We start from the raw sequence: 20102 nt of genomic DNA, 5'->3' as shown, positions 1-20102 counted from the left end.
ACACAACAAACAAACAAACAAAAACAGAAAAAAAAAAAAAAAAAAAAAAAAGGGACAATTATAGAAAGATTTGGGTGGAAGAGATTTTAAAGATTGCCTGGCTCCTCCCTGCAGGGCAGGGCTGCCACCCACCAGACCAGGCTGCCCTGAGCCCCATCCAACTTGGCTTTGAGTGCCTCCAGGGATGGGGCACCACAGCTTCTCTGGGCAGCTGTGCCAGTGCCTCACCACCCTCCGAGTAAAGTATATATTCTTAACATACAACCTAAACCTCGCCTCTTTAAGTTTAAAGCCATTCCCTCCTTGTCCTATTGCTACACTGCCTCACAAAGAGCCCCTCCCCAGCTTTCCTGTAGGCCCATTTAAGTACTGGCAGGCCACAGTGAGATCTCCCCAGCGCCTTCCCTAGGCTGAATTGCCCTTGCTCCTTCGGCTTGTCTCCTTAGGAGAGGATTTCTATTCCTCTGAGCATCTTTGTGGCCTCCTCTGGATCCCAATAGGTTTATGTCCTAAATGTTGCAGATGGGGCCTCAGCAGAGAGTGTAGCAGAGGCAATCCCCTTCCTCACCCTGGCTGGTCATGCTGCTTTTGATGCAGCCCAGGGCACAGTTGGCTTTCTGGTCTGCAGTGTAGATTGCTGGCTCATGACCTTCTCATCAACCAGCACCTCCAAGTTCTTCTCCTCATGGCTGCTCTCAATCCAGTCCCCACTCCAGCCTGTATTTGTGCCTGGGATTGCCTCAGTCCAGGTCCAGGGCCTTGCTCCTGGCCTTGTTGAATTTCACATGGTTCCACCACTTGTGCTTGTCAGGATCCCTCTGGATGGCATCCCTTCCCACCTTCCCTTCCGTGTGCCAGCTGCACCACGCAGTTTGGTCATCCACAAACTTTGCTGAGGATCTTCACAAATGGATGCTATTAACTGGTTATAAGACAATGCTGAAATGAATGGGTAAGTTTTACAGCCATATGAAGAGGAAAATAATGATTTGTTTTCCTGTAATCAGTTCTGCTACCAATTAGTTAACATAAGGAAGCAGGGAATGTCTAGGCCTTTAATTTTCTGCTGTTAGGGAAATAAAAAGGCTTTCAGCTAACTCACAGATTTTGGTTTATGTTAGTTCTGTCTCATCATCTTTAAATCTTCATTAAGGTCAGTACTTTCCTACTGAAGGTATTTCCTATGTCTTTTTATGTTACCTTACAGTTTTGGTTGTTGGTTTTTTTTTAATCTTTTTGTTTCTTAATCATTCCCCCCCCTCCCCGTTTTAGAGATGATAGACCAAGGAACAGACTGTCCTTACCACTTCTGTATGTGATGAGAGATAGGATGGAGAGGGCAGTGTAGCAATGGACTGGCTGCATATAGGGGCCATTTGGTATGGAATTTGTGCATCTGCTGTGCCATAAGTAGTGTAGATAGTTGTATTAAGATGCTTAAAATATCTGGCATAGGAAAGCATGCAGAAATGCCTACTTCAAGTCAAAAAAACCATAGCCTGCCAAAATATATAACTGTGCAATGGCCCTCCCATCCTGCAGGCAGCTCTAGCTCCCAGCTTGGGTTGGGAGTGAGAAAAATCAGCGTGCGTTGTCTTGCATTTCTCCCTCCCCTTCTACTGTCATTTCCTCAGAAAAGAACAGGAGTCAGCTGGGTCAGCTGTGAGGCAGTCTCACTGGAGAAAATACATTGACTGGAGCTCAGGCTTCACAGAAATTGCAAAATAATTGCAAGAATGTCATAACAGCAACAATGTGTGCTCCCTCAAAATGGCTGATTTGTTATTCACATTTGTTTTTCAGTGGCTTAATGCACAGTGCCTTAGTACAGCTGGAAACAGAACAGAAAATCAGAGGGCATAATCATTTTGTGGTTGAGTTTGAGGCAAATCCCCACGAACGTTATTTGTCGCTTTTGCAGTATTCATTTTCCAGAAGAGTCAAAGTGCTCTGTTTACGTGGTCATGTATTGTTGGTCAGTGGTGTTGTTTCCCGAGCAGCTGACACAGTAATGTCAATGCATTTCTGAGAAAGAGTTGGGATTAATCATCTTGAAAATGTGGATTTAGCAAGGAAAGGCAAAGAAGAGATATAGTGGGATAATATGAAAAAGCATGCATGAGATTAGTCATAAGTATTTCTCTTTTGTTGCTGGGAATCATATTCTTTTCACGGAAATTCCATACTAATTAATTACACAGAGCAAGTTACAAGAAAACACTGAAAAGTTATCACTGGAAGTACAGGAATCGTGCAACCATGCTTTTGAGGAGCAAATCTCCCGCTTCAGCTTTCTTATCCCCACATTCACTCTGCTAAATGAACGCGTCAAAGGAAGAGCAGGTGTCGTTCCTACCAATAGAGCTGCTAATGAGAGACTGCATTCCCCACTTTTTTCACCTGTGAAGAAACTGTTAAAGTAAGGACTGTGTAGGAAACACGAGCACAGCTTCCTACAGTTAGCATGGGAAAAACTCTGCTCAGGAAATATTCAGCAGCCTTACAATGAGGCACGTACATGTGCTTTGCTCTAGTGAGAGAATGCCCACTTGAGGCTGCTGGAAACTACTGTGCTGACTCTACCCAGCTTTAGCTCTCACAGGTGTTTGGCATAAACAGCAAGGTGCATTAGAGTCAGGCCCCATCTTTTAAATTGGAGTACATATTTAGATAGTTTAAAATCAACATGACTGTGCCTTCCTGACACCAGCTTGCTTGTCACCAACTTGAGCGTCTGGACACAGGGGTAAGTCTATCTGCATAGGATAATATGTGATGTCTCACAATAGAATACAATTATTTCCATGTACTTACATTCAATTGCTTTCAAGATAGACATTTGCTTAAGGCTGTTCATGAAATAAGAGTTCCCTGAGATGCAGAGTAGCTGCAGGTGCAAAACACCCATGTGCCCTGTTTGGGAGTTAATCTATTACAGTGCTTAATGGAGCTTCATATAACACTAAATAAGGAACATAGCTCTGCATGATCTGTTACAACATATATGTTATTGATCATTTTAAAAAATGGAGGAAAATTAGGCACAGCTATAATAATGATGCCTTCAACACTTTGGAGTCAACAAATTAGTCCTCCAGAGTCTGAAGTCATGCTGCATATGATTTTGGTCAGAAGCTTAATTACTACTCAGTTATTCATGGTGATTAGATGAATTGTGTCACACAGAGGGACTGCTTGCAGCAGTCAAATACAGGTTCTTAATAGAATTTGAATACAAGTGAAATTCAACGATGCCTATGGCTTCACTCTGAGGCTTGTCACCTGAACACCCACCAAGCACCTGAGGAGCTTAAAGAAAGTTTTCTTTCAGCAAAACTTTCAAAATGCTCCCGATGATAGCTCTGACTTGACAGGTAAATCAGGCGGAGTGCAGAAATACAGCTTGTTCAGCCAACTGGGGCCAAAATAGGAACAGCCTTCAGGCTGACTCGGGTTACCCTTCGGTCAGTTAGTTAGCCTGTTCGTATTTTTCATCATAGCACCACAAGGAAATTTTGAATTACACTGTGGTTATGAGATAGTCGTGTTTGTCTTGAAGCTGCAAATTATGTGTGGAGCTCTCATCCTGCAGTCTGTGCTCCTTCACTTTGGGGCTGGATGGAGGGCAAAGGGGACTGCACGGCAGCCCTGCCCCGGTTGTCCTGTGTGTTCAAAGGAGGGCCATTCTTTTGTGTACTGGAGACAAGCAGGATTTGTCACCAGGAATGCTTCGGTAAACAGACAGCGGACAATTTTCCTGTGAAGCTGTGTGTGAGTAATGTGGTGGTGTTGCAGTAGAATGGGAGACAAAATGCTGCCTCCAGAGTGTCTCATTTTTCTTCGGTGTTTACTGACTGTTTTCTTCGTGGTTACGTTTTACAGGGAGTTTACCCAGGAAAAGAAATGCAAAATGCTACCAGGGCCTGCTTACTGCCTTCCTTTTGTGCTAAGCAACATGCAGGGGGAGAAAAAAACATCAGTGAGTAATAGTAGATCTCCAACTGCTGTGTATCTATGGGCTTCTGAGCAGCGGTTAGGGCTGGTTGCAGTTCAGTGTAAGGACACACAGCACCTTGACTGGGAAGGACTCATTGGCTTGTTGGGAAGGCAGTGCTTGCCATGCATCACAGAGCAGTGCAGGTAGGAAGAAGGGGCACCAGGCTTGTCTGCTTCTGTGCCTCCAGGAATAAACCCAGCTTTCTGTCAGGGAGAAGTAATATTTCATCATTTTTATCTTGCTGTAAGTGAAATCACAGCAAACCAGCTTAGCAGAAGAAGCATTCCTCAACACGTCTTAAAGGATGTGTTATTTATTGCATACATCGGTATCTGTCAGTTTACCCTGACGTATCTGGTACAGAGGCTCAAGCAATGATAACAAAAGATATAAATAGCATGCGTGGTAAACAATTTGTAGAAGAGGACATTGCTACCTAATGATGTGCATGCTTTTATGTATACTTAATCTCTGCAAAGGCAGCCTGAGTCACATAATGGACTCCATGGAGAGACTGGCACTCCTGCTGTCACGGTGACAGGCGCGTACATGTCCTTTGTGCACGGGGATTATTAGCAATGTATCTGTACTATCAGCTATTGTGATAAAAGCATACAGAGCTGGAGACATTGAGATTTCCTCCCCGAGTGCATATGTGATCCAACACAACCCTTGCCTTCATAAAGGTTTGCTAGGAAAGTGAATCAGATGCCTGCTGGATCGTGTTCTGCCTCTGAAAATGGGTTATGTTAGCTACAGAAATGATGCAATTCACAGAGACACAGATTGTGCCTGATAAGGACTCATGAAGATCTCAGGGAGGGGGGCTGCACCCAAGGGCTTGCTGTTGTCACTCATAACTCATTTCATTCTTGCAAAATATTTGCCATCACAGGTGGGCATAGAAGAAAAGGACTGGGTCAGCGATTACCACCAGCTGTGGGCTTTGATGGAGTTTTGTGGAGGTGTATAATCTAGATGCAATTACAGCAGGTTGTCTGGGAAACTGGAACTAAAGTTCTTATTCTCCAGGTAAAACTGCTAAAGCTTGCCTGGAAATGCTCAACAAGTAAGAAGTGAGCATCTGCTGAAGCTATTTTAGATTTTACAAATTGTATCAAAAATTTGAGTTTCTCACCAACAGGATAAATGAAGTGCTGCAGTTTTTTGTTAGAACCGAAAAGTTGGCACTTGGATCCAGCTCTCACCAAAGCCCAGGCAAGTTGGGCATGGCAATTCATTGCATTTCACTTATGTTTTTGTTATACCATGAGCTGTCCAAATAGCTCCGTGGAAGAAGTTTTGCCTCTAGATTTGAGTTCATCTTTCCAGGAATCTGGGGTATGTGGGCCCAGCATCCTAATTCAGATCTGTATGGACAAAGCTGTGTCAGGGGAGGGGCAGCTGCGGGTGAGGGACAGGGTCTGTGCCAGAGGGTGGTGGGCATGGAACAGCCTGCCCAGGGCTGTGGGCACGGCCCTGAGTGCCAGAGCTCAGGGAATATTTGGACAGTGCTCTCAGACATTGGGTTTGGCTTTTGGGTGGTCCTGTGTGGAGTCAGGAGTTGGACTCCATGATCCTTGAGGGTCCCTTCCAGCTTGGAATATTCTGTGATTCTGACTCCATGATGTTTAATCCAGTTCAGGATTGTGGTGTTTAGATGCCGTGGAATGGAGACTGCATGTGAGAGGTATTACTGTCAGTTGAAGTTACCGACTCCATGTGTTCAGAACACGCTGGAGAAGAGTCTGCTTTTTTCTCTGAGTTTCAGGATAACTGCAGAAGACAGACACGCTGGCTGCAAAAACAGCACGCGTCAGCAGAACACAGAAACTTTCTGTCAAACCTGAGAATATAAGCCCCTGGGGCCAAGTCTAGCTCTATTTTTGTGTCCACAGACCATCTGCTGCTATTTCAGGTGCTAACTTAGTAATGCCTCCCACTGTGTTCCTGCCACGGAGACAAGGCATTAGCAAGTCCTCAAGTTTATATGCTAAAGAGCAAAACTCAGGTGAACAGCATGATGGCAGTCACTGCTAGAAAGTCAGCCCTTCTCAGGAGATATTTGCCACATACTTTCTGTGGTGATTGTTAAAAAGGTGTAGGATCTGCAAATCAAACCGTATTTAATTGTTTGGTGTTTGTTTTTTGTTCTTTTTTTTTTTTTAAGAGCAAATTGTGTTTCCACGGCTGGACTTCAGAGAACACCTCTGTCCTAGGAAGTCTTATCAAATCCCTGGGAGGAATACAGGCTCAGAGAGAATAACTTTACGAATACCTCAGTTATGAGACAAGGAGAAGGTGTGATGAAGGCAGGACATGTGAGCTCAGTAAAGGCTTAATGACTTTTTCCTGCTCGCTGCCTGTACACTTGAGCTCAGCAGAGGGCACCGAGCCCTCTCACACGATCCCGTTGCAGGTTGAGCAGGTGAGAGCCACTTGTAAGGCAGAAGGAGAGAAAATGTATTTTCTAGGATACTGCGACTGTAGCAAGAATTAAAAGCAAAAATCAGCAGCTCTCATTCCATATTTAGCAAAACATTGGTCCACATCTTCCATGTGAAAGAAACATTTTGAGAAAAGTTTGTGCAGAACAACTCAATATAATTATGCAATAGGACATAGTGTAAGCACTTAGGGTGTGCTTGGTTTCCTTTGACTTTGTCTTTGTGCTGTCAGATATCCCTGCTGCCATACACAGGTAGAGCCAGCTGAATGTAAATGTCACCGCTGCAGAGGGATCGTGCACAAAGCCATTCCCTGCTGAGGCCATAAGACATCTGTGAGCTGTTACATCAGCTCATTTCACCTTCAGTGAAGCGAGAAGGGGCCAATCCTGGTACACAAATTATAGCTGTCCTCTTCTTAGGCGCTCAGACCTTCTGGACTTCAACTTCTGCACTTCTGATTTTGCAGAACATTGAAAAACCAGGCACAGTTGGTGTCTTGCTGAGACAACGTGGCTGAAGCACACCGGGCTGTGCAATAAGCACAGTGTGCAGAGGTGTTCCACGTGGTGTAACCACATATAGACAGATAAATTCAGGAGAGGCCTTCAGTGCAGGTATGTGTGGACAAATGATGGGGTGATATGTGTTGTTTTTGCTGTCCCTCCTCCTTGGCAGTATGCAGTAAGTGTAACTCCCTAAGTCTAGAAGCAAACAGCTGAAAGCCCTGCTGAATGTTCCAAAAGATTATCCACATGAGAGCATTCAGTGCACAGATGCTAATTGCCTCTTGAAATATCCTTGAATGTCTTCTGTACTGTGAGATGGATTTTCTGTGAGCAACACAAGGTGTCGCAGCTTTCAGCATCCCTCTGTGCCAGCAGCACTGCCTGGCCACACAGTGATCACACATACATTCCTCCACAGAAGGAAACAGTCCTATAAAGGCAGTATGGATCAACACTGGTCTGCCAAGGGCATATGGTGCTTCTTTAGAGAAGTCCCTGCTGAACACCTAAAGATGTATTCAGCCAATCCTGCATGAAAGAGATAGGGCAAGCAAGCAGCTCAGTACCATAGGAGGTACTGCAGTGCATAGCATACGTGCCATTTAGTGGGATATACGGTGTTCAGCTGCCATAGATTGGGAATGGCATCTCTGCTTCATACCATCTGATGCTTCCCCCTCTGAAATTGTTTTCTTTGTGCTGAAATTTGCTGTGCCACCTACGTTTTGAAAGCAGCAGGTTGCATGTTGAGGAGTGTAAGAAGCTCCCTTCTACTGCATGCTCCTGGCACCCCAAAGCACCACGTGTTTCTGTGCACCTATTGCAGAGGATCAGAATGTCTAAACAGCTGAGTGCAGGTTTCATTCAAAGCCGTGTCTGCTTGCTCTTTCTATAGAGAGTATATTTGCCATTTATCACCTGACCTTTCCATGGATCAAAGCTGGCTTTATTATGTGCCATCCTTCTTCCAGCCAACATTTTCATCTGTCAGGTTTTCAAAAAAACATGTCTATTAGAAAGACTCACTGTGCCATATAGAAAGGCAAAAAGAAGGCAGGCAGAAGAAAAAGCAGAGAACAGGAGCTCCCCCATGCACCTATAAATGCTCCCAGACCTTACAGTTTGTTCCCCAGGATTGTTTACCTTGCCACTGCAAGGAGAATAAGCAAAAGCCACTGGTTGGTTTGTCATTGTTTTTCCCTCCCTGAGACACAATGTTCTCAATACTCACTGCACCTGATCAAGCAATTAAAAGCAAATAATTTATATAATTAGTGTAGTATTTGCTTGCATTTATGAAAAAACTACCAGAGGATCACAAACTTCTTTGGAATTTATTCCTTAGTTAAGTTTATTTCATACATCTTAATGATCCAACCCTTTGGTTGATGGACTGCTAATTTTAAGCAATTATTCACATTCGTTAATATGACTTTGTTTTCAAATGGCTGGTCAGATAAATGAAGTGATGCCATTTCTATTCCCCAGCTGAATAAATCTGTGGTCGCTGCCAGTAGAAGCATTCATAACTGTGAACACAATGCTTATTTTCTTGAACAAACATGGAAAACATGGAAAATTCTCTCCCCAGTTTATCTGAACTCGGAAACCATGATTTCCCACATGTTTGTAAGCAAATGAACACAGAAGATGTGAGAGCACGCCTAGACTGAATGTTTTTAAAATTCAGATAGATATTGGGCTAGGGTTTGTTTATCCCTACATATTTCTCTGGTTCTTCAAATGCAGCTGATGCATGCAGGTCTCTGCATCGGGCTATAAAATGCATTATTCTCTCTGAATTCTCGCATCTTCTTTTCTCTAACACGCTCCCAGAAGACAAACACCATCCTTTTGTACTGCTGATAGGCATTTGAGAGCTTTCATATCCAGTTCACAGTAGCGAGATGTACGAAATGAGAAATACAAATTGCTTTCCTTCTGCTGTGCAGGCAGACCACACCAATCTGCTCTAATACCAGCAATTCTCAGACTTGGTGACTTCTGCATCCAGTCCTGCGGACGGTCACTTTGCCCTGAAATTCAGCTGTCCTCCAGCAGCAGTGAGCAGCCTCTACTCCTCCACTCCCAGGGGCTCAGCTGCCTTTAGGAGCCAGCTGCATTCTTGTTTGGGGTTGGTCCTTCATAAGAGCTCATCGTAACACAGAGCTCCTGGCAATGTCATTGCAGCACCGCTGCCTCAGAACCTAGGGGCTAGGGTTTCCTAAAAGCTGAAGCATAATTATTACCATTAACCCTGTTCATCATGAGAATTTCAACTTCCTAATGTTTTAAATCATTAGGTGCTTAGTGTTACTAAAATCTATACAAAACCCAATATAATAAAACAATTCAACAAGAACACAATAGATATAATAAAACTTAAAACCTATGCCAGCATAAAACAGTTTTGATGTGGAATCATTCCTTTATTGAAACAAAGAAAAAGCTCTCAAAGAAAAACACTCTTTCAAAGCCAGACTGGATAGGGACCCTGGGCAACCTCATCTAGTGTCTGATACAGTGGCTGGCAACCCTGCCCGTGGATTGGGTTGGACTGGATGGGCTTTGACATCCCTTGCAGCCCAAGCCATTCTGGGATTCTACGATTCTCTCAGCTTGCAGTTTAGGGGCATTGTGCACTTTGAGAAGAAAAATGTAAGAATCTTTAACACATGGCTTTTTTTTTTTCCCCAAACCAATATTTCATTAGGAGTCAGTAGACTTTTTAGTGGCAGGTGAAAGCCTTACTCATCTAACTGTAAAGCCAGTGAGAGGCCGTTTATCCATCACTGACTTATCCATCATTGCACTACCCTGTCAGGTAGGAGTGCTCACAGATTTTGGAAAAGTGATTCCTGCAGAAGCCTGGCTTTCACAGAACCCTATATGGGAGCACAGCTCTCTGCAGGCTCTCTCCCCACCTTCCCCCTTGGGCAGTCTCTCTCTGCAGCCTTTTGCTTCGCCATAAGCATTACTCACCTGCCCAACCTTTGTTTTCCCTTCCATCTCTCACCACTGAACATCCGCTTGATAAAGCCCTGCCCCTCTGAATCCACTGTGCTGCCTTCCATGGGGATCCAGTGTGGCTGGCACATCTCCCAGCATTAATCACAGCTGATAAGCAGCACTGCCCTACAAGTCCAAGTGAGTCCCACTGCCTGCCTGCTGTTCACCCACTGTCACGTTTTGGATCGGTATCACTTTTGCCTTGATTGTTGTTAGTGTCAAAGCTCTGGCTCAAGCAGCTAAATACAGCCAAGTTTCTGTGATAACATCCAGGTATCACTTGGCAGGTGAGACAGAGCACAACAGACCCAATGCACAGCCTGGACAAGCCCTTTGTAACGCTGTTCTGTAGGGAAATAATCGGATGAGCCCAGGGAAAATCCATGCATAGCAGTACAGATAAGATGTTTAAATATCCGTGTGAAGAAAGAGAGACACTTTTTTGACAATTATATGAAAGTATGATATGTAAATATTTAACTTTGTACAAAAGGATACCATTGGTTCATCAGAGACATCAGTCTTACTCTTTGAAAACAGAACTTGGGATGAGTTTGGATAAAACTCTTGTGTTTGGTTAACAATCCAGGAGGCTGTTTAACACAGCAGTAACTGTGCCCATTGCTATCTTCACACCAGAAGGAATTCACCAGCAGTGCACTGCTGTGCATAGCACTCAACCCATGCCTCCTCAGCCAGGAGAAGGAAGTGTTGTGTTCTGCAGGCACTGTCATGCATCAGGACACTCCATGGGGGCCATGCTGTTTTTTCTGAAGAGCATCCTTGTACTGAGTGAACAGTGTGGATTAGTGGGTCTCTAGCTCATGATCCTGAGGGATGCTCTTAGCAGAACAGATTTCCCATTGCTGTAGCACAACTCTCAACTGTAAATCAAGAAGGAAAATGCCCTTGGAGCCTTTGAGCTATCTGTTTCTCCTAATGTCCATCTCTTGATTTCCCTGAATCCCCATCTTTGTCTCTTAGTTTCCCCTAATCCCTCTCCCCAACCCATTAAAAATGCCCCTCTTGGGGTGTTAATGAGTTCTGCTCATTTGAGCTTGATAAAGGCGGAATGGAAAGAAACAGTGTTTGTTCAAATGAGAGCACAAGACAGGAGTCACAGCCTGTGGAAGAAGGCTGTGATTTTAGCAAAGCTGGCCCTGCTTTGAAAAAAAACACGGAGAGCTGAAGGATGGATGAAAAGAAGCAGGGAACTGGAGGGGAATGGCAGGGATGCAGACAAGCAAGAGGAAGGCAAGGGCATGGACTATTGGGGAGTAGTGTGGACATTAATGGGAAGAGATAATCCTACCCCCCCCAGAGAAACGAGACTTGTGTTCGCAGGCTAAACCTATTGGGAATAAAAAGGCTCTCACTCTTTGTTCCACTGCTTTTAAGGCAAAGAAGCAGGTGGTCTAGGTTCATTTCAGGTCTCGTTTCTGTCTCCACATCCAAAAAAACACACCAATGGCCTCTTTGTTACCAGCACAGGCACAGATGTCAGGGCTGTGAGATCAGAGAGTCCTCATCAAGCTGCAGACTCCCGCAGGTGGGGACAGACAAGTCTTCTGCAGAGAGCAGCAAGGCACCTGGAAGACATTTTGTTGGCATTCTGGTGAAGTTTTATTTGTTGTTGGTTTTTTTTTTTTTTTTGGTTTGAGGTTACTTTAGGACTGAAAACAGCCCTGAGTGGCTTAGGATGGTGATGATCTGGGAAGATGAAGTAGGGCTGGAAGTGCAGCAGTGGTGTGTTTTGTGTCTCCGGTGCAAAATATATGGCTGGTTTGAAGAAAAACACCAAGAAAAACAATGGATTTGGGGGAAGAAAGTGTAGAAAGGGGATTGGACTGCCAAATTCATCAGAATAATACAGGAACTATAAACACATGTAAACACAAACATATACATGGTATAAAGAACAAAGCAGTTGAAAAGGAGTAACTTAAGACTACTACAGAGAAAACTAACAGTGGGACATCTCTGTCAAAATGGTTTGGATACACACAGTTTGAGTGGCAATATGCTTTTTTCCATTTGTTTTTTGCTTTGGTCGGTGGATCACTTACATGTATTGTGGGGTGAACAGACCGTGTCCAGGCAACAGCAGCTTATCTACCAAAGAGACATGGTCTGTTTACCACTCAAAACTTCCAGCTTCCTACTACTGCTGGGTGCTATAGGAATGAGGCATCTGCCCTCCTGTCCTGCACTATGTGATCACATTATCCTTGCCTGCATCCTTGCAGCTTGCAAGACAGAGCTGGGCTGGACTCACTGTTATGATTTGAGGCAAGAGAGCTGGTCTGGGTGTGTCATGAGGTTGAGGGCAGCCTCCTGCTGTGTGCAGCAGCCAGCTTCTCACAGTAGGGCTGCTGCCCCACGAACCAGCCAAGGGCATATCCGGAGAGCCAGCCTGCACTGCTGGCTCTCTTGTGGATTGCCTAGAAGCTGTATCATAGCTGCACTACAGCATGCTCTTGTTTCCAAGTTCCAGTAGTTATTAAAGCTTTGCTATCTGGTGGTTGTTGCTAGGCAGGAGCTGTCCTGCAAGTGCTCCATCATGGGGGTCAATTAAATGCTATCCTCCAGCAATCTGCTTTGAACTGAAGCCTGTGTGAAAACAAGGAGAGAAGATCCTTGTTCTCTTCATTAAGGAATGATTTGAGACACTGATAGAGACAAGCCTTGGTCACAGCTTTTAATTGCCTTGGAGTGGAGACGGGTTATGGACGGTAATTTCTAGGGCTAAACAGGGACGCTGAATCTTTAAACAGAAAGAAAATGCATCCAAGTTAACGCGTTCCATTTGAAGTAGCAATGCAGGCTTTGTATGGGAATGGAGAAGAAGTATGACCACATCACTCTTCAGTATCCAAAACTAAGAGTGTGATGCTGTGCCTGGGCATGAGCCACTCTGGAATTTCTCAAGGAACTGGAATATCACCTTTCCTTGTACTCCCTCCCAGCTATGTTCCACTTGCTCCTGCCAAGCTCTGTGGAAACTTCTGAAAGTTGCTGTGAATTGTTCCAAAGCATCTCCGATCCACAACTTCAGGACAGAGCTGGCACTCCAGTCTGACACACGACACTGATGGTGGCTGCCTGCATGGGTGCATTTCCCAACCAGGAGCTGTGGGTTTGGCCCCAGCCTTCAACACACTGACACTTCTCCCTGTCTTTGCACACTGCAGGACCTCCCTGGCTTGCCGTGGCCTTGTCCGATGAAGGAGAAGCACCAACGAGGCCTTTCAGCCAGGCGCAGTGCCTGCACACCATGGCAGAGCTGTCTGGATGTGTCCCTCTGATGGACCAGCTTTCTCAGCAAGACTCTTCTTTTTTTAATCAGAGGGCAGTGAGACCCTGGCATAGCTGCCCAAAAAAGCTGTGTGCCCCATCCCTGGAGGCACTCAAGGCCAGGTTGGATGGGGCAGCATGACCCAGTGGGTGGCAGCCCTGCCCACAGCAGGGGGTTGGAACTGGGTGGGCTTTAAGGACCCTTCCAACCCAAACCATTCTGCAGTTCTGTGATTATATTTTTTCAAGGGTCTTTGCCTTATGCTGAGCAAGTCTCCACAGGGGACATGTTGCTGGAGATCTGCAGGCTTCTGGAAAAATCTTACAGAAAAGCCAGAAGGATTTCTGAGCTACAGCTGATTGTTTGCTTTCATTTCTAGGGCTGCAACCATGCCCTTGACAGAGAATTGGCAAGCATTGTCTGTGCAAAGAAACTGTGGTACGTGAGAAATCATTGGATAGCAAAACAAATCTTAATTGCGTAAGAGCCCCACAGCACAGAGCTGACACCGATGGCTGCTGGGTTTCTCTGCTGCAACATTTCTCTTCTTTTTGCTGCTCAAGCTTCTCATAGGAAGAGTTCAGCTACTTATGGATGTCGAGATTTGCTAGAATTTTTGTCTTTTCTGCTATGGGCCCTTGGCAAAGGGGCTGAACGCAGTTTCACCCAGCTGCAACACAGAGTGGAGTGGCCATGTTCTGCCAAATGCACTGAATGGGAGAGTAAGGTCATAATTTCTCACTTGGCTTCCTCACGCTTCCCTCTTCCCTCTGGACAAAACACTTAGAATCATAGTCTCACTGAATGGCTTGGGCTAGAAGGGGCCTGTTGTGAAGGCGACTGAAGTACTGCACGCTTCACTCTTAAGAGAAAGGCAGAAATATATTTATTGATATAAATAGATATAAGATGGTAATTTGAATAATGGTGACAGCAACGTAACGAGATTTGAAATGGCTAGATGTTCCTGACTACCTGCTACACAGAGTGGGGAGGTACATAATGAATCTAAGATCAAATAATAGCAAAGCTAATACAGCTTAAAAACAATAAATTGCTTACTGAGGATCTGTCTGCAAGGCTTCACCACGTCTTGGTGAATCTCTGTGCATGTGTTAAGTAACCTCAAGAGGTGTCAGTACTCAAGGGGAGATTCTGGTTTGCAGCCAGCTGCTTGCAGGAGGAACTCTTAGAGGGGTTCTTGGGCTGCTTTCTATCTATGGGGTAAGATGATTGACTCATAGTCATACAACCTAGAATTGGTTCTGTTAAACCAGGTGTCTGGGCACCAGTGGTGAAACCTTGATTGTTATTAGTTCCAAGGACAAGATCTTTTGCATCTCATCATGTGCACCAGGCCTTGGGCATAATGACCAGGTTGAGTGCTGGGCAAGGAGTGCACCATCACAGGGCCCTAAATATCATCTACTTCCAACCCTCTGCTGTGGGCAGATGCCACACTTAACTGCAGTCATTTTTAGTTGCCTTGTTTTTGTGTTAGAGACAGAAATATCTGTGCCACGTTTCCATGCCTACTCATATTTACAGAGTTTAGTCTGTAATCCAGAGATGAAAAGCCAAAGGGAAGGGCTGCTAGCACAGTGACAGTGAAGCAGGCTGCCTCCAGTCTCCTTTGCTTTGCCATGAGCCGTATCTCCCAGGAGAACAGTTGCGCAGAACAGGAGGTCAACACAAACCTGAGGACAAGCTAACCGCAAAGTTCGTATTTCTTACATCCTTAATGATGTTCAATGAGCAAGAAATTGTAACCATGGAAACTAGCTTAACAAAGGTGTGATGTCTGCTGTCCTCAAGGGTCAGGCAAGGCTTCTGCCTCTATCAGCAAAGTTTGTCAGAGGAAAGGATGGCTTTCCAGCGGCATCTCAGGTCAAACAGCTATATGAAAATCCACAGCCCGGTAATTAGATGTGTGCCTGACGTCACACACATAGGACATCCACTGGTCCCAGCTCCTTCCTTTTTGAGCAGTCAGTATAAATTTAAGATACAGTTAGCTGAAGTCTCTCCAGGAAATGCTGGAATTGAATATAGCATGAAACCAAACCTATGAAATCAATTGTTTCCTATCGCTTTGCTGTGGGCTATTTGAGAACTGTAAAGATATGACGTGGACATTCAAGATGCCGCTCAACACTTTTGTTAGATACTGAGCAAACGGAACACTGTATTTCAGGGCTTTGACTGTGAACCTGCTCTCACTGTAACAAGACATATCTCTGTCGAGTGTGCTTCTGAATTCCATCCAGGGTTGATAGCAGGCAATTAATTCTTCAAGGAATTCCTGTTACATTCTACTCCCACTATATTCTTCCTAGAACCATATTAAAGCAAGTATCACGAGAACAGAGAGAGAGAAGAGGCCTTCGGCAGTAGAGATTGAGAGATCTCTCTGAGTATTCCAACACCAGCAGCAGCGACAAGACTGACTGATGCAGCAGCTCAATCCTGTTGTACCGAGGAGTACAGCCCTGCAGGAAGCCTGTGGGGACAGAGGGCTCCCACATCAAAGTTGTATAGGTATGTTGCACCCAAGGCTGGGCTGCCTTGGAAAGGCCAGCTTGCTGAGGGAAGCAACTTCGAAAGTCTATAAAATGAGATATGAGAAATGGAAGGATGTGTGGTTGTTTGGCCAAAGAGAGCGTGGGGGATTGATGCAGGAAGGGTCTTCAGATGCTTCAAGGATAGATATAAGCAGGAAAGGGCTGCTTTGCTGGGAGGGGGTTGTAAGAATGACAAGAAGTAGCGGGTTTAAATTATAGGTGGCAAAATTAGATTTTGGCTTTAGATGTGGGATTCATCTAAGCAAATGTAGACACCAGCTGTATAAATACACCACTTAGGCTTATCATAAAATCATAGAATGGCTTGAGTTGGAAGTGGCCTTAAAGCCCACCCAGTTCAACCCCCATGCCATTGGCAGGGTTGCCATCCTCTAGATCAGAATGTCCAGGATTCCATCTAACCTGGCCTTGAATATCTCCAGGGGTGGGGCACCCACAACTTTCTTGGGCAACCTGCTCTAGTGCCTCAATACCCTCTGATTAAATATTACAATATTTCCTCATGATATCTAATCTAATTCTCCTCTCTTTTAGTCTAAAGCCACCCCCCTCACCCCCTTGTCCTGTCATTATCAGACCATGAAGAAAGTCAGTCTCCCTTCTTTTTATAAGTTCCCTCCAAGTACTTGAAGACCACGAGGTCCTCCCAGAGCCTTCTCTTCTCTAGGCTGAACTTCAGCCTTTCTTCATAAGCTCGGCACTCCAGCCTTCTGATCACCTCTGCGCCTTTCCTCTGGAGCTGCATCCTGCTCTCACATCCCTACCTGTTCAAGTCTGCAAATCTGCCATGCATGCAAAACTCGGCACTGGGGGTCACTGACCCCACTTATCCTAATTTGCTAAGATAAAGAGCAGGGTGAGCTGCTGTATCCAACTAATGCTGCAACCGCCAGCCTGTATTTAGCAGTTGCAGCACGTATCTGGGAACCCTAACAGCTGGGTTAGTAAGACTGCACACTCAATGCAGAACAGAAAAGTCTCTGCTTCCTGCTGCCACGTGGTGGGAATTGACCCTGTGTCATGTCATGCTCTCTGTGTGTCTTTCCATGAACATTAAGGGGAGAAAGGAAGGGGGAATGTCACAGTGCTAAAGAACGGGTTTTCTCTCCAAGCTGACTGCATGGCACAGGTGTCTGTGAAGCACCATGGCTTTAGAGATGTGAAGCATTAGTATGTGGTGACCGTGATTTATATGCAAAATTTAAGTGAGTTTGTCAGAAGGGAATAAATTAAATGATTACATTTCTCAAAACAGTTCTTTCCCTTCACCATGTTGATTTCTGAGACACAAAGACCACTTTTCTTTTTTTGTAATGCTTTATTTCATTATTGACTATGTGAAAGGCCAGCAGCAAATCTTGTACCTTGCAGAGAGCCAACACTCCCCATTCTCCTTATGTGTTCCTTGTTTTTTTTTTTCCTTTGATAAGCATAGAACAAAAATGCAGGGATGCTGGTAAGAGCTAATGGCAGGAGTAATAAAAAGAGCACATTTGTGCATTATTGTCTCTAGAGAAAAAAATAAATAGCAACAGCTGTAACACAAGGAAAAAATCTCTCTGGCCACAACAAATGGAAATCAATGTTTTATGCACACCTCTACTCTAAACCACAGAATTGAAAATGGATAAAGATCTGCTTTAATGGTCTCCTGATGAAATGTAATGATGGACATTTTTACTGGCCAAGAAAGCCCAATCCTGAAGCACATTTTACTTACAAAAGCATGTTGAACATTGAATCATGGATAAACCGTGACTTTGAAACTCTGCAGGCTCCTGTATATTTTATCAGATACAATAAATAAATACCAACCAAAGAAACGAGCAGGGTCAGTACACAGGAATTAGGTTGCTACTTGTACAACACAGCTAACATTTGCTACAGCGCCAGCAGAGGCATTAAATCAATACTTGAGAAGTTAAGGTGTTATCAGGAGACAAGTTGCTATAGATAACTTCTAGTTTAATTGTATTACATGTGAATAAATACACCAGCATAGAGGCTTAATGATGTACTTTTGAAACACTTTCCATCTTCAGAACTCAACCTGCCTGAGACACAAAGGTAAACACCAACCTCCCTCCACAGCTGACTTATTTATCAGCTATCAGCAGGCAGACCGTGCTGGCGAGCTACAGAGATGAATTTACAGCTCAGCCATGGGAGTCACTTGGCTGTCTGCACCTCAGAGCCATTTCATGCTGCCTGTTGCTGCTGGCCAACTCCTAAAGCAGGAGAGTGATGGACGGCTGTCAGCAGGAGTCCCACAGCCTCCTCTTCAGAGGATTTCCTCGCTGGAGCTGACTCCAGGCCTGCTCAGGCTGCTGGGTCTGCTCTGCAGGCTTATCCGTCACCTTTTAAGCAATTCCTGGAGACAGACAGTGCCAGTTTATTTTACTTCTGGAAGAGCTTCCTCACATTTGCCTGGAAAAAAAAAAAAGAAGAAGAAAAAAGGCTCCTGACTTCATGTTCCCAATGTAAATTGGGAGAAATGATGCTGAAACCAAAGGGGTGGCAGTGTTACAGTCAGAGTGGCTACAGGGGAATCAATTCCTTCTCATTTCTTGCTGTGCTGCAGAGTCAAACAGAGTAGGAGGGACATTTCACTAAAGAAAGAAATGTTCGATGCAGACTGTACTAGAGCCTAAGACCATATAACAGATGATGTATGGCCACTTTTAACATCTATCCTAGTAGGCTGGTAGCACTGTAACACATTCACAACATTTATCATTTCTTAATTCACTACAAATCATGGACAAGTCAGTCCTTAAAGACAAATAGGTGATTCTTTCTGGATGCTGACTTACAGGCATAACCACCATGCTGTTCTGGCAGGACATGGCTCTGCTTCCAGGGGAAACTGCTGGCACTGTGATCAGGTTGACAAGCAAGAGCAGGTACGTCTACACTCCTTTGGGTAAATCCACTCTTCCTGGGTATGCTTGAATGTTAATGGCACTTTATAGTACTGTGTAATAATGGGGTGGACAGTGAATGTGCATATGCACCCCATTTCTGTGATCTAACCTATCAATGAGACATTCTTGTTCATTTTGCACAGGCCAGAATTTGATAGCACCATTAGACAGTGTGTTTATATCATAAATCCACTGCTGCTAAAGCAAGTCCCCAGCTCTGAGCAACAAACACGGATACACCCTGCACATACCTGCGTATCTGTGAGGATCTGAGTCCCCTAAAAGTACAGGTTGTATTCAGTCCCATTCTTCCCCACTGTACTTCAAGAGAACTCACACACTTTAGTTGTAGCGGCCTGCCTAAACGTTGTGCTTGCTCCTTTTAACTTTGTGAACTATTTACACCCAAAATGAATCCCTACAGAGAGCCTTGACAAGTTTGGACAGAGGTTCAGCTATTTGGACTGAAGACACAAATCTTTTCATCTCCAGGTCTCCCATCTGAAAAGATAATTTGAGCCCATGAGAGCTGAGGGGCCAAGAGAAGTGAAACCCAACCAGACTGAGAGGCAGCCCTGAGAACAGTCCAGGGTTTAGGGACTGACTGCAGCCGACTGTGAGCAGGCATGGGACAGAGTGGAGGGCACACTGCTGGGGCCGTGGCTGTAGATATTGAGTCATGCCTATCTGAACAGGCTGACTGAGCTCTAAAAAGAGGGCACTCATGCTAGCTTTTGCAAAATCTATAGTAATATCCTCTTTTTCTTTTTTTTCTTCTCGGAGAGCAGCTCTGTGTGAATCATGTTACCATCAAGATATTTTGTTGCTCATAGCAGAGATCCAATTTTCACCAGGACTGTCTGCAGATATTAGTTATTATTCAAACACAGGCTTTTACTGTATGTCTCACGCAGTTTTTGCTTCTTTTTTTTCTTTCAGTTTTTAATATGCAGATGGTAATCTGATTGCAACTTTGGCCTTTAGAAAAAGATGTGGCTTGTTTTTTAAATACTATTTTCTGCATATTCTACACATAAGCATAACCTAATCAGATACAGTAAGTGGTTATTAATAACATGAGGCATAAAATATCTGTGCAGAAAGACTATAACCAAATGCACTGCTAAATTAAGATATCAGTTGTATTAGTGCTAATCTCTCAGACCTTTGGTCATGAGCAGCTCTCACCTAACAGCATTAAGTGAAGTTGCCTTATTGGCCAGGAATGGGGTCTTCTGTGAGGACAACAGCAATAGCTGGTTTATTTTGTCTTCACCTTCCAACAGAAGCCTGGAGAGATATACAGTGAGACATGATGGGAACATGCCTTTGTTCAAAA

Source organism: Tympanuchus pallidicinctus, unplaced genomic scaffold (assembly GCF_026119805.1).
Source record: "Tympanuchus pallidicinctus isolate F22 unplaced genomic scaffold, pur_lepc_1.0 scaffold3, whole genome shotgun sequence".
NCBI lineage: Eukaryota > Metazoa > Chordata > Aves > Galliformes > Phasianidae > Tympanuchus > Tympanuchus pallidicinctus.
This window is presented reverse-complemented; position numbering follows the sequence as displayed.